The sequence below is a fragment of the Phascolarctos cinereus genome, unplaced genomic scaffold (genome assembly GCF_003287225.1).
Source record: "Phascolarctos cinereus isolate Bilbo 61053 unplaced genomic scaffold, phaCin_HiC Scaffold_4;HRSCAF=312, whole genome shotgun sequence".
NCBI lineage: Eukaryota > Metazoa > Chordata > Mammalia > Diprotodontia > Phascolarctidae > Phascolarctos > Phascolarctos cinereus.
The window spans coordinates 464,070,697-464,080,490 of NW_027555847.1; the positions used below are offsets into that span (position 1 = coordinate 464,070,697).

The window sequence follows — 9,794 nt, forward strand, 5'->3', positions numbered from 1 at the left end:
GAGAAATATGTAACTAGATAAATAAAAATACAATAAAATGTAGATAATATTAATGTGTGGTTTTCTAAGTCAATATGTACCCCCTAGGGATCCTTATATATGGTTAGTGGCCCACATTTCTACTCGAGTTTGACAGTACTGGTGTAAAGCATAAGAAAGAGAGTATTATAAAATAAAACCAGAAAATCAGGTTGGACAGAGATTATAGGAGGCCATAAATGCCAATCTAATTTAAGAAGTTCAGATTTTATTTGGTTGGTAAAAGGGAGCCAATGAAGATTTTTGAGCAGCGAAATGAAGTGACCGCCTTCAAAGTCCTTCAATCTATGCATACCATGGATTGGAATGGGGAGAGATGGAAGGTACACAGTTTGATTAGGCAAGTATTTTTTAGCAATTCAGGCATGAACTCAAGTAGTGGCAACTGGAATAGAAATGAAGAATATTTCAGAAGGACAAGCTACAGGATTTGGTAAATACTCGTATGGGTGTTGGAGGGAATGACAGTAAAAGAAGAGTCAGATATAACAAAACATTAAAGTCAAATCAGTCCATTTTTGCACTTGTTAGCTTTAATTAGAAGAACATGATAGGGATTATTACATGCTCTTTTGAATGCTGCAAAATTGGAGTAGAATCTATGGATGACACCCTCCTTCTTTCCCATTGTGATAAATTACAAAGAGTTCTTAGAGCTCAAATAATTGCAATTTGAAGAGGAAAGCCAATTACTAAGAAGCAATACTGAGAAACGTCCTAATAAGATGGCATTACAGAACGAAGCTGGTCTCTTTGAATGCTCTCTGTGGGATGTCCTCATTAAGAACAATGTTTGCATTAAGAAACAAATATTAGAAAAGATGCTTCACAGAATTTTAACCAAAGTCTTAGGTTTCTTAAAAGAAGTAGAAGTCAATTATACTAAATACTTTCCTTTTCTTGATAAAAAAAAAATGTGGCATGTAGCTCTATTCCCCTTGTCCTTTTTTTAAGTGATTCCCCGTAGATGACCTAGCTTTAAAGTAGATAATATTGAGATCATCAAAGACCGTGGGCTTGATTCTAGGGAAGTTGGCAAGTGAATAACTAAATGAATGAAAAAACATTTATTAAGCACTTACTGTGGGCAAAGCACTGTAATCATTTTGTGATACTCTGGCTTCATCATCTCTAATCTTACATTTGAGACACTCAAAGAAAGATACGGGAGTCATTAATCTTAGGATACAACTAGATATTACATTCTTTTTTTCAGGATTGAAAAATGATTTTTAATGATAAATTACAATATGGACACAGGACGGGTAAAGGATAAGAGCTGGATTGTCTGCATTGTGTTGATGGTCTGTCAGGGGCTGGGGCTCCAGGCCCAATGCCAGGTCTTGCCAAGAGGCTTCTCAGCCTTAGGGAGTAGCAATCTGGGAGGTGAGCGGGGCCTTTTTTGCAGGGGAAGCAGTAGGGTGACTCCTTTAAACACAGTGTTGCTGCTGCTGCTGCTGCTGCTGCTGCTTGATGGCCCCCTTGCTGGCCAGGTCCTTGGCCTTCTTGGTGATTGTCAGAGCAGTTTCCTTCGACTTCTCAGGTGCTTCCTTAGTGGTTTCAACAAGTGTCTTAGGGCTTCATCTTGCAGTTTGGTCAAGATATACTGAAAGCCTTTGATGGTCATGGTCACAATACTTTTGAATCCAGCAAAGTCAAACTCCTGCACAGGTCTGGAGACACCAAACAAACTGAAGGAGACCCAGGCCTCCCTGCTAGATTTCAGTCCTGCCACTGTTTTCAGGGTTCACGCAGTGGACACATCTTTCCGCCGCCACCACCAGCCGGGCATCATTGATGTTCCAGGTAAAAGTGGGTATGGTCTAGTTCTGGGGATCCACAATAGAGTCCTCAAGGATGTACACTGAGTGGGCTACATTAGCAGGAAAGAAGCGCTCTCTATTGGTCTTTGTTAGAAGCTGCCTGGAGAGCAGCTGCCCTGTGCACAATTTCCTCCATCAGAAAATGCTTGCCTTAGGGGTTGGGGTAACACTGTCAGAAGGCAGCAAACACTTGATCCCAGGAGCTCCAGAGCACTCTCTGATCCAGGAAATACTTCACCATCATCCCAGCGGGGGTCAGGGTTGGGGCAGCATCGGGGGCAGAGGAGAGAAGACTAGTGCTTTCCATCACCATTCCAAAGCTGCTGTCACTGCCGGGGCCATGAGGGACTGTCTCTAGATATGACATTCTTAATGTTTAGAAACTAATAATTTGGCAATATGGGTTAATCACTATATCTATATCTATATCTATATCTATATATCTATATATATACATATATATGGTGTGTGTGTATATGTGTGTGTGTGTGTTATATATACACACACACACACACACATATACACACACACCATATATATGTAGTGCAATGCTGCACACAAAGTCTGCAATAAGAAATCCTTCTGTCACATGACACAGCTGATTAGAAATCAAACTTCTGTGAAATATTGATTTTCAATATCAAGACTGATATAAGCTAGAAGCAGGACTTTCTGATAAAGAAGTGGCTCCCTCTGCTGATTTTTTTTTACTATTCATATTCATCCTTACTGGTTAATAAATTCATAGAATTTAGAGCTGAAAGGAACCTTAGAAGTTACCTCCTCATTTTTCAGATGAGAAAACTATATATTAAACTGTGTAACATTTGGAGATTGAAAATATACTTTGCATATCTTATCTCATTTAATTCTTATAACCCTACAAGGTAGGTGTCTTTTGTTATATTCATTTTATAGATGAGGAAACTGAGGCTGAGAAAAGTTGTGACCTCCCCAGAGCTGCACAGCTGGTGTTTGAGGCAGGATTAAAATTCAAGTCTTGCTGACTTCAAGCCCAGCAATCCATCAACTAAACTGCCTAGTTGTGTCTCTCATGGGCAGATGGATGGTTTTCTTGAAGTATTTACTCCTATGATTCATTGCTTATAGATGACATATATGGTACCCACCACTAGGAACTTTTCATTGGCAATGGGGAAATAGTACTTGAACTCAGTTTTACCTGATTCCAAGTCCAGCTCTCTATCTAAATATCATAAATGCAAGTATATAAATGTACAAATAAGACTCACCTATGTGTTGTGGCGAAATATTACCTAGCTTCCTTCTCCCTTCCCAGAATGGTTATCCCTTCCACATAAATATAGAAAATGTGGTTGGGAATGTTGCTTCTGCATATCACTAATCAGGGTGTGGATAAGTCCTCAAAAGTTCTTTGATGAGGAGCTGCTAGGGTATTGACAGCTGTAGGCTGTTGATAGGAAATGTGGGGAGTGGGAGATGTAATTAGGGGCAGAGACTCATTTGGGGAAATTAGAAGCTTTGGATAGGCTGTAACTTCTGTGGTACCCAGCCAATCAGAAATCAGAGGAGGGACTTGCATTTCAGGATAGGGAATAAAAGGCTGTATTTTTGTGCCTCAAGGATGTGCCCACGCATGGGACACCCAGCCTTGTTAGGCTGTTAACAAAAGTTTTTTTTTTCCTTCTGGTTCACCAATAGCATCTTGGAACTTTTGTGGCTAACAAACAAATTAATGACACCAGAAGAGAGAAATATCAATAGTATTGATAGAGTTGGAAGACATAGATGAAGATGTTCTCCATCTTATCTCTTGGCCAGCTTCCTCTTCAGTCTCAGTTTCCTTGCCCTATCTTCTACATCCCAGATATGTGGCCTCTCAGCTCCAGTTCTGCCTATTGAAATTGCTGCTAAAGTCACCAGCACTTTTACTCCCTATCCAAAAACTCACTACCAACCACACACACCTTCTTTCTTCTTGCTCTCTGTGAGTCTAATTCTCCCCCAATCAGCATTTGTCCCTGTAATCTCATGATAAAGCAAAATCTTTGATATCTTCCAGTCAATATCCACCCCTTGGATCAAGGCAAGGTAAAATGTATGCCCTTTTCTATTGGTGGAATGCCCCTCAGGCACATTAAATTATGGAAATATGTCTTATTTCCCTAATCATCTTTTTCATTGCCCATTTCATCAAAATAAAATTTGCTTAGCTCAAAACACCCTTTCATTCCTATACAATACCACCTCATTAAATTTGATTCATTAGGGTAAAATTCAGCTTGATATGGGAATTTAAATTTTTTTTTATTATTTTTAAGTAATAAATTGTATGAAAAGTAGTCACTTAATGATTAATTAAATTGTTAAAATGAACAAACTTGTTTAATAAAGGTTCTTAGGTCACTGCTTTAATTAATCGATAAGAATCACAGAATCTTAGAGTAGGAACAGAACTTAGAGGTCATTTAGTCAAACAAATGCACTCTATGGTTGTTTGTGATGAGCACATAAATTATTTACATGCAAATGGGAATTTCTAAAGTGTTGGATGGAGCCTGATAGAATATTGTTTGTTCTAAATATTTGTAAGCTTCTCCTTTGGTCTTACTTACATAATTAACTTGAATTTATGCATTCAATTATCCATTTGACAAATATTTATTGAGTATCTAATACAGGCATGATATTGTGGAGGAATACAAGGATGAATGAGATGTGGTCTAGCCTTAAAAGGTAGATAAGACATGTACATCCATAATCATAATGCAAAGTGGAATGTGATCAGTGAACTCTATAATAGAAACTGAATGTTATGGGAGTTCAGAAGAAAGACAGATTATCCTTGTCCCTAAGTGAGAAATAATCAGGGAAGGCTTAATGGAGAAGAAGGAGAAAGTGGGGAAAGGAATAAGCATGTATATAGGGCCTACTATGTGCCAGGCACTGTGCTAAATGCTTTACAAATATTATCTTATTTGCAAACATAGTAGGATTCTTACATTTTAATTAGTTGAAGATGGCTAGGAGAGAGGGAATGACATAAACCAAGGCACAGAGGCAAGAAAGGAAGGAACGTATTCAGATAACATTATGTTGTTCAATCTGATTGGACCATAGGGGGAATGAATACAAGTAGTGGAAGATAAGTAGAACAGTAAATAGAGACCAGACCCTAGAGGGACTTCCTTTTCTTTCTTTTTTTTCTTAAATTAGACCAGTGTTTTCAAGCAATGCTCCTTGAATTATGGCTTCATAGAATCAAATACCAAAAACTGGAAAGGACCTTAGAGGTTGTGTAATTAAACCCTTCCACTGTCAGTGTGGAGGGAAAAAAAATGGGGTTGGATTCTCTTGGGGAAATGGCAGCATATTTTTAATGACCATAAGCTTCTCTCTAAACAAAGACCCATATCTTAAATATCAACATTCTTTCAATGATGTTGAGCATATGCCAAGTCAGGTAGTACCACAGTCTCCAAAAAAATTGATTGTGCGTAACTTTAAAGGCAATGAAGCCATGGGAATGAGTGGGTTAGAGTTACATTACAAGAAAAGGAGCTAGGTAGCCACATACTAAGAGTGATGTCTGTCTGCATCCTCCATTAATATTGCATGACACAAAGTGATCTTCAGGAGGATCTAAAGCATATTGAGGAGAATGTTGGGGCTCTTTGACATCAATAGTTTTCCATGAGTAAACTTTAATATTAGTGATATTTTCCTTTAAAAATTCTTAAATATTAAATTATGTACACATCAAAAATACTTATTAGATTTTTAAAAATTTTGAATGCCTTAATTTCTTCAATTTTGCTTCAAAATTTCATCACATCCCTATTCAATTAAACCAAGTTCTTGAAGGTCATTCAGAAATGTTCAATTCAGTTCAATAAACATATTTAATACAGTATTATGCGAGGTACTTGATAATACAGATGAATTGCATGTGATTCTTGTCTTCATAGAGCTTATAGTATAATAGAGGGAATACAACATATATACAATATATACAGAAATAATTATAAGTGTTCATTTGATTCATTGTAAGTTTTGCCAAATTTTAAACCTGAAAGCCTCTCAAGATCATCCTCCATTTGTCTGATCTCTGACAAAGAGCTTATCCCATCTCCTCCCCAAGGCCAACCCCTCTATCTGTTCCCTTGATAACATCCTTTCCCAACTCTTCTACAAGTATGTCCCTTTAGCCTTCCTCTCACTTCCTAATCTTTACTCTCTCTGTCTGTTCCTTTCTGGCCACATACAAATAAACTTAAATTCCCCTCCATCAACTACCATCCCCTAAAATTATCATCCTATTCACCTCTTTCCTTTGATAGCTAAACTCCTAGAAAAACACCTCTTCACTTATTTCCTCTATTTCATCCCTTTCAATCATTTTTTAACCTCTTGAAATCAGCTGCCATCCTCACCTATCAACTGAAATTGCTCTCTCAAAGGTTAATAATGATCTCTAAATTGTAAAATCCGTTGGCCTTTCTCAGACCCCTTTCTTGATCCCTATGCAACCCTTCCTCCTGAATAGTCTCTTCTCTCTGATTTTTCATAACATTACTGTCTATTTTTCCTCCTATTTGTCAGACAATTCCTCCTCAGTCTTCTTTACTGGCATCTCAAACTAATGTGTATAAAAAGGAACTCATCTTCCTCACCAATTCTATACTTGTTCTGAATTTACTTATTTTCTGTTAAGAGCACTGTAATATTTCTAGCCACTAAGTCAACCTTGGAGGCATTTTTGACTTTCAATCTCCCTTACCATCACCTCCCGATAGCAGTTGCTAAGTCAAATTAATTCTACTTCCACACCATATCTTGCATTCATCTTCTGTCCACTTTCATGGTCTCCACCCTAACTCAGGCCCTAATCTGAATTCAAATTGCAACAGCATCCTAATTGGACATAATGCTCAATAAATGTTTATTGAATTAGATTAGATTGAATTAGTGTATCAGTGGGACATCCAGGTAGAGATGTCTGGAAGGCAATTAAAAATGCAGGTTTCTAGAACTTAGGAGAAATGTAAGGTCTAAAGATAGAACTTAGGAGTCAGCTGCATAAAAGCGAGGAATGTCTTGGATGTAGATGAGGTTGCCAAGTGTCACATCCACTCAACCAATGTTACCAATTAGAAGTTAACTGCCAAGGCCCCCCTGATAGAACATTTCAAAGGCTGAACCAGAGTGTCAGAGAATGGAATTGCCACACTAAGAAAATAACCAGAACTAGAACTAGGAGGTGCAGGCTGGTTTGAATGCACAGGAGTTATACAGACTGAAACATAAAGTAGGAATGAGCGTAAGCTGCTAAGGTGGGCTAATAGGAGTCAAGAACGTGACATTATTCCAACTTTGAGATGACAACTAAATCAGTTTGCTATGCTATGTTTAGCATTCTTTATGGTTGGATTGCTCCCATCCCTTCTACTTCTTAAAGACCAAAGGCTATTAGATGGCAGGACCCAATGAAAAGAACATAGAGATAGAAGAAGAGCACCAAGAATCCTAAAGAAGCAAGTAAAAAACTATTTGAAATAATAAACATTAGCAAAGTTGCAGGCTATAAAATAAACCCACATAAATCATCAGCATTTCTATATATTACCAACAAAGCCCAATAGCAAAAGATAGCAAGAGAAATTCCATTTAAACTTAATGTAGACATTATAAAATATTTAGTAGTCTACCTCCCGAAACAAACCCAGGAACTCTATGAACACAATTACAAAACACTTTTCACACAAATAAAATCAGATCTAAATAATTAGAAAAACATCAGTTGCTCATGGGTAGGTTGAGCTAATATAATAAAAATAACAATCCTACCTAAGCTAATTTACTTATTCAGTGCCATACCAATCAAACTACCAAAAATTATTTTATAGAGTTAGAAAAAATAATCACAAGATTCATTTGGAAAAACAAAAGGTCCAGAATATCAAAGGAACTAATGAAAAGAAATGCAGGGGAAGGTGGCCTAGCAATTCCAGATCTTAAATTGTATTATAAAGCAGCAATCATCAAAACTGCTTGGTACTGGCTAAGAAATAAAGTGGTGGATTAGTGGAATAGGTTAAATATGCAAGACACAGTAGTCAATGACTATAGTAATCTATTATTTGATAAACCCAAAGACCCCAGCTTCTGGGATAAGAACCCACTCTGAAAAAAACTGCTGGGAAAACTGGAAAAGAGTATGGCAGAAACTAGGCATAGACCCAAATCTCACACCATATACCAAAATAAAGTCAAAATGGGTTCATGATTTAGATATAAAGGCTGATACTATAAGCAAACTAGGAGAACAAGGAATAGTTTGCCTGTCATATCTATGGAGAACAGAAGAATTCATGACCAAACAGGAGATAGAGAACATTACAAAAGGCAAAATGGATAATTTTGATTACATTAAATTGAAAAGGTTTTGTACAAACAAAACCAATGCAATTGAGATTAGAAGGAAGGTAGAAAATTGGGAAAGAATTTTTACAACCAGCCTCTCTGATAAGGGCCTCATTTCTAAAATATATAGAGAATTAAGACAAATTTATAAGAATACAAGCCATTCCGCAATTGATAAATGGTCAAAGGATATGAACAGACAGTTCTCAGATGAAGAAATTAAAGCCATCTATAGTCATATGAAAAAATGCTCTAAATCGTAATTGATTAGAGAAATGCAAATCAAAACGACTCAGAGGTACCACATCACACCCGTCAAATTGGCCAACATGACAAAACAGGAAAATGACAAATGTTGGAGAAGATGTGGGAAAATTGGAACACTAATGCATTGTTGGTGGAGTTGTAAAATGATCCAACCATTTTGGAGAACAATTTGGAACTATGCCCAAAGGTCTAAAAAAATGTGCATACTCTTTGACCCAGAAATAGCACTTCTATCCCTAAGAGATCATACAAATGGGAAAAGGACCCACATGTACAAAAATATTCATAGCAGCTCTTTTTGTGGTGGCAAAGAATTGGAAATTGAGAGGATGCCCATCAATTGGGGAATGGCTGAGCAAGCTGTGGTATATGAATGTAACGGAATACTATTGTGCTATAAGAAATGATGAACAGGCTGACTTCAGAAAAACCTGGAAAGACTTGTATGGACTGATGCTGAGTGAAGTGAGCAGAACCAAGAGAATGTTGTACACAATAACAGCCACGTTGTGCGATGGCTGCTATTGATAAACTTAACCCTTCTCAGCAATACAAGGATCTAAGAAATCTCCAGAGGCCTCGTGATGGAAAATGCTATCCACATCCAAAGAAAGAACTATGGAAGTTGAATTGCTATCTTTTTTTTTCTCTTCTGTTGATTTTTATTTACTCTTTCTCATGGTTCCTCCTATTGGTTTTAATTTTTATTTACAACTTCACTAATGTAAAAATATGTTTCATAGGAAATGTAAATGTATAGCCTATATCAGATTGTGCCCAGTCTTGGGGAGGGTGGTGGGGAAGAAGGGGGAGAAAATTTTTAAACTCAAAAGCATATGGAAGTGATTGTTGATAAATCACAATAAATTAATAAAATAAATTTTTTAAAAAAGAAGAGCACCAAGAAGAGAAAGAATGTGAAAAAGCAAAAGATGGAGGAGACTAATGATGGAACAAGGTTCTAAAGGAGACAGGAGGGAATACATTTAATGGTATAAAGGAAGAGCTTAACCTAGGACAAGACCAAATGCTCTAGCCAGAAGCAGTGAAAAATTTGAGAACTGTGAGCTAAGACAGCAAGACATTGATAGTCCTGAATTGCTCATAGCTGCACTGAATTGTATCACCATCATAGTTGTACAGATATAAAATATAGGGGTCAATTTTAGGAAGAAGAAGAATGGATAACTAGTAATTACAGGTTGTTGCCTACTTTGGAACTTTGGAGTAGTTTCTGTTATTCTTACAGAATGACGAAGA

General features: G+C 37.1%; 1 pseudogene; it reads right to left on the reverse strand.

Moving 5' to 3' along the window:
- Window positions 1-1,304: 1,304 nt before the first annotated feature.
- LOC110219052 (PRELI domain-containing protein 1, mitochondrial pseudogene) lies at window positions 1,305-2,211 on the reverse strand (annotated as a pseudogene).
- Between the last annotated feature and the right edge of the window lie 7,583 nt (window positions 2,212-9,794).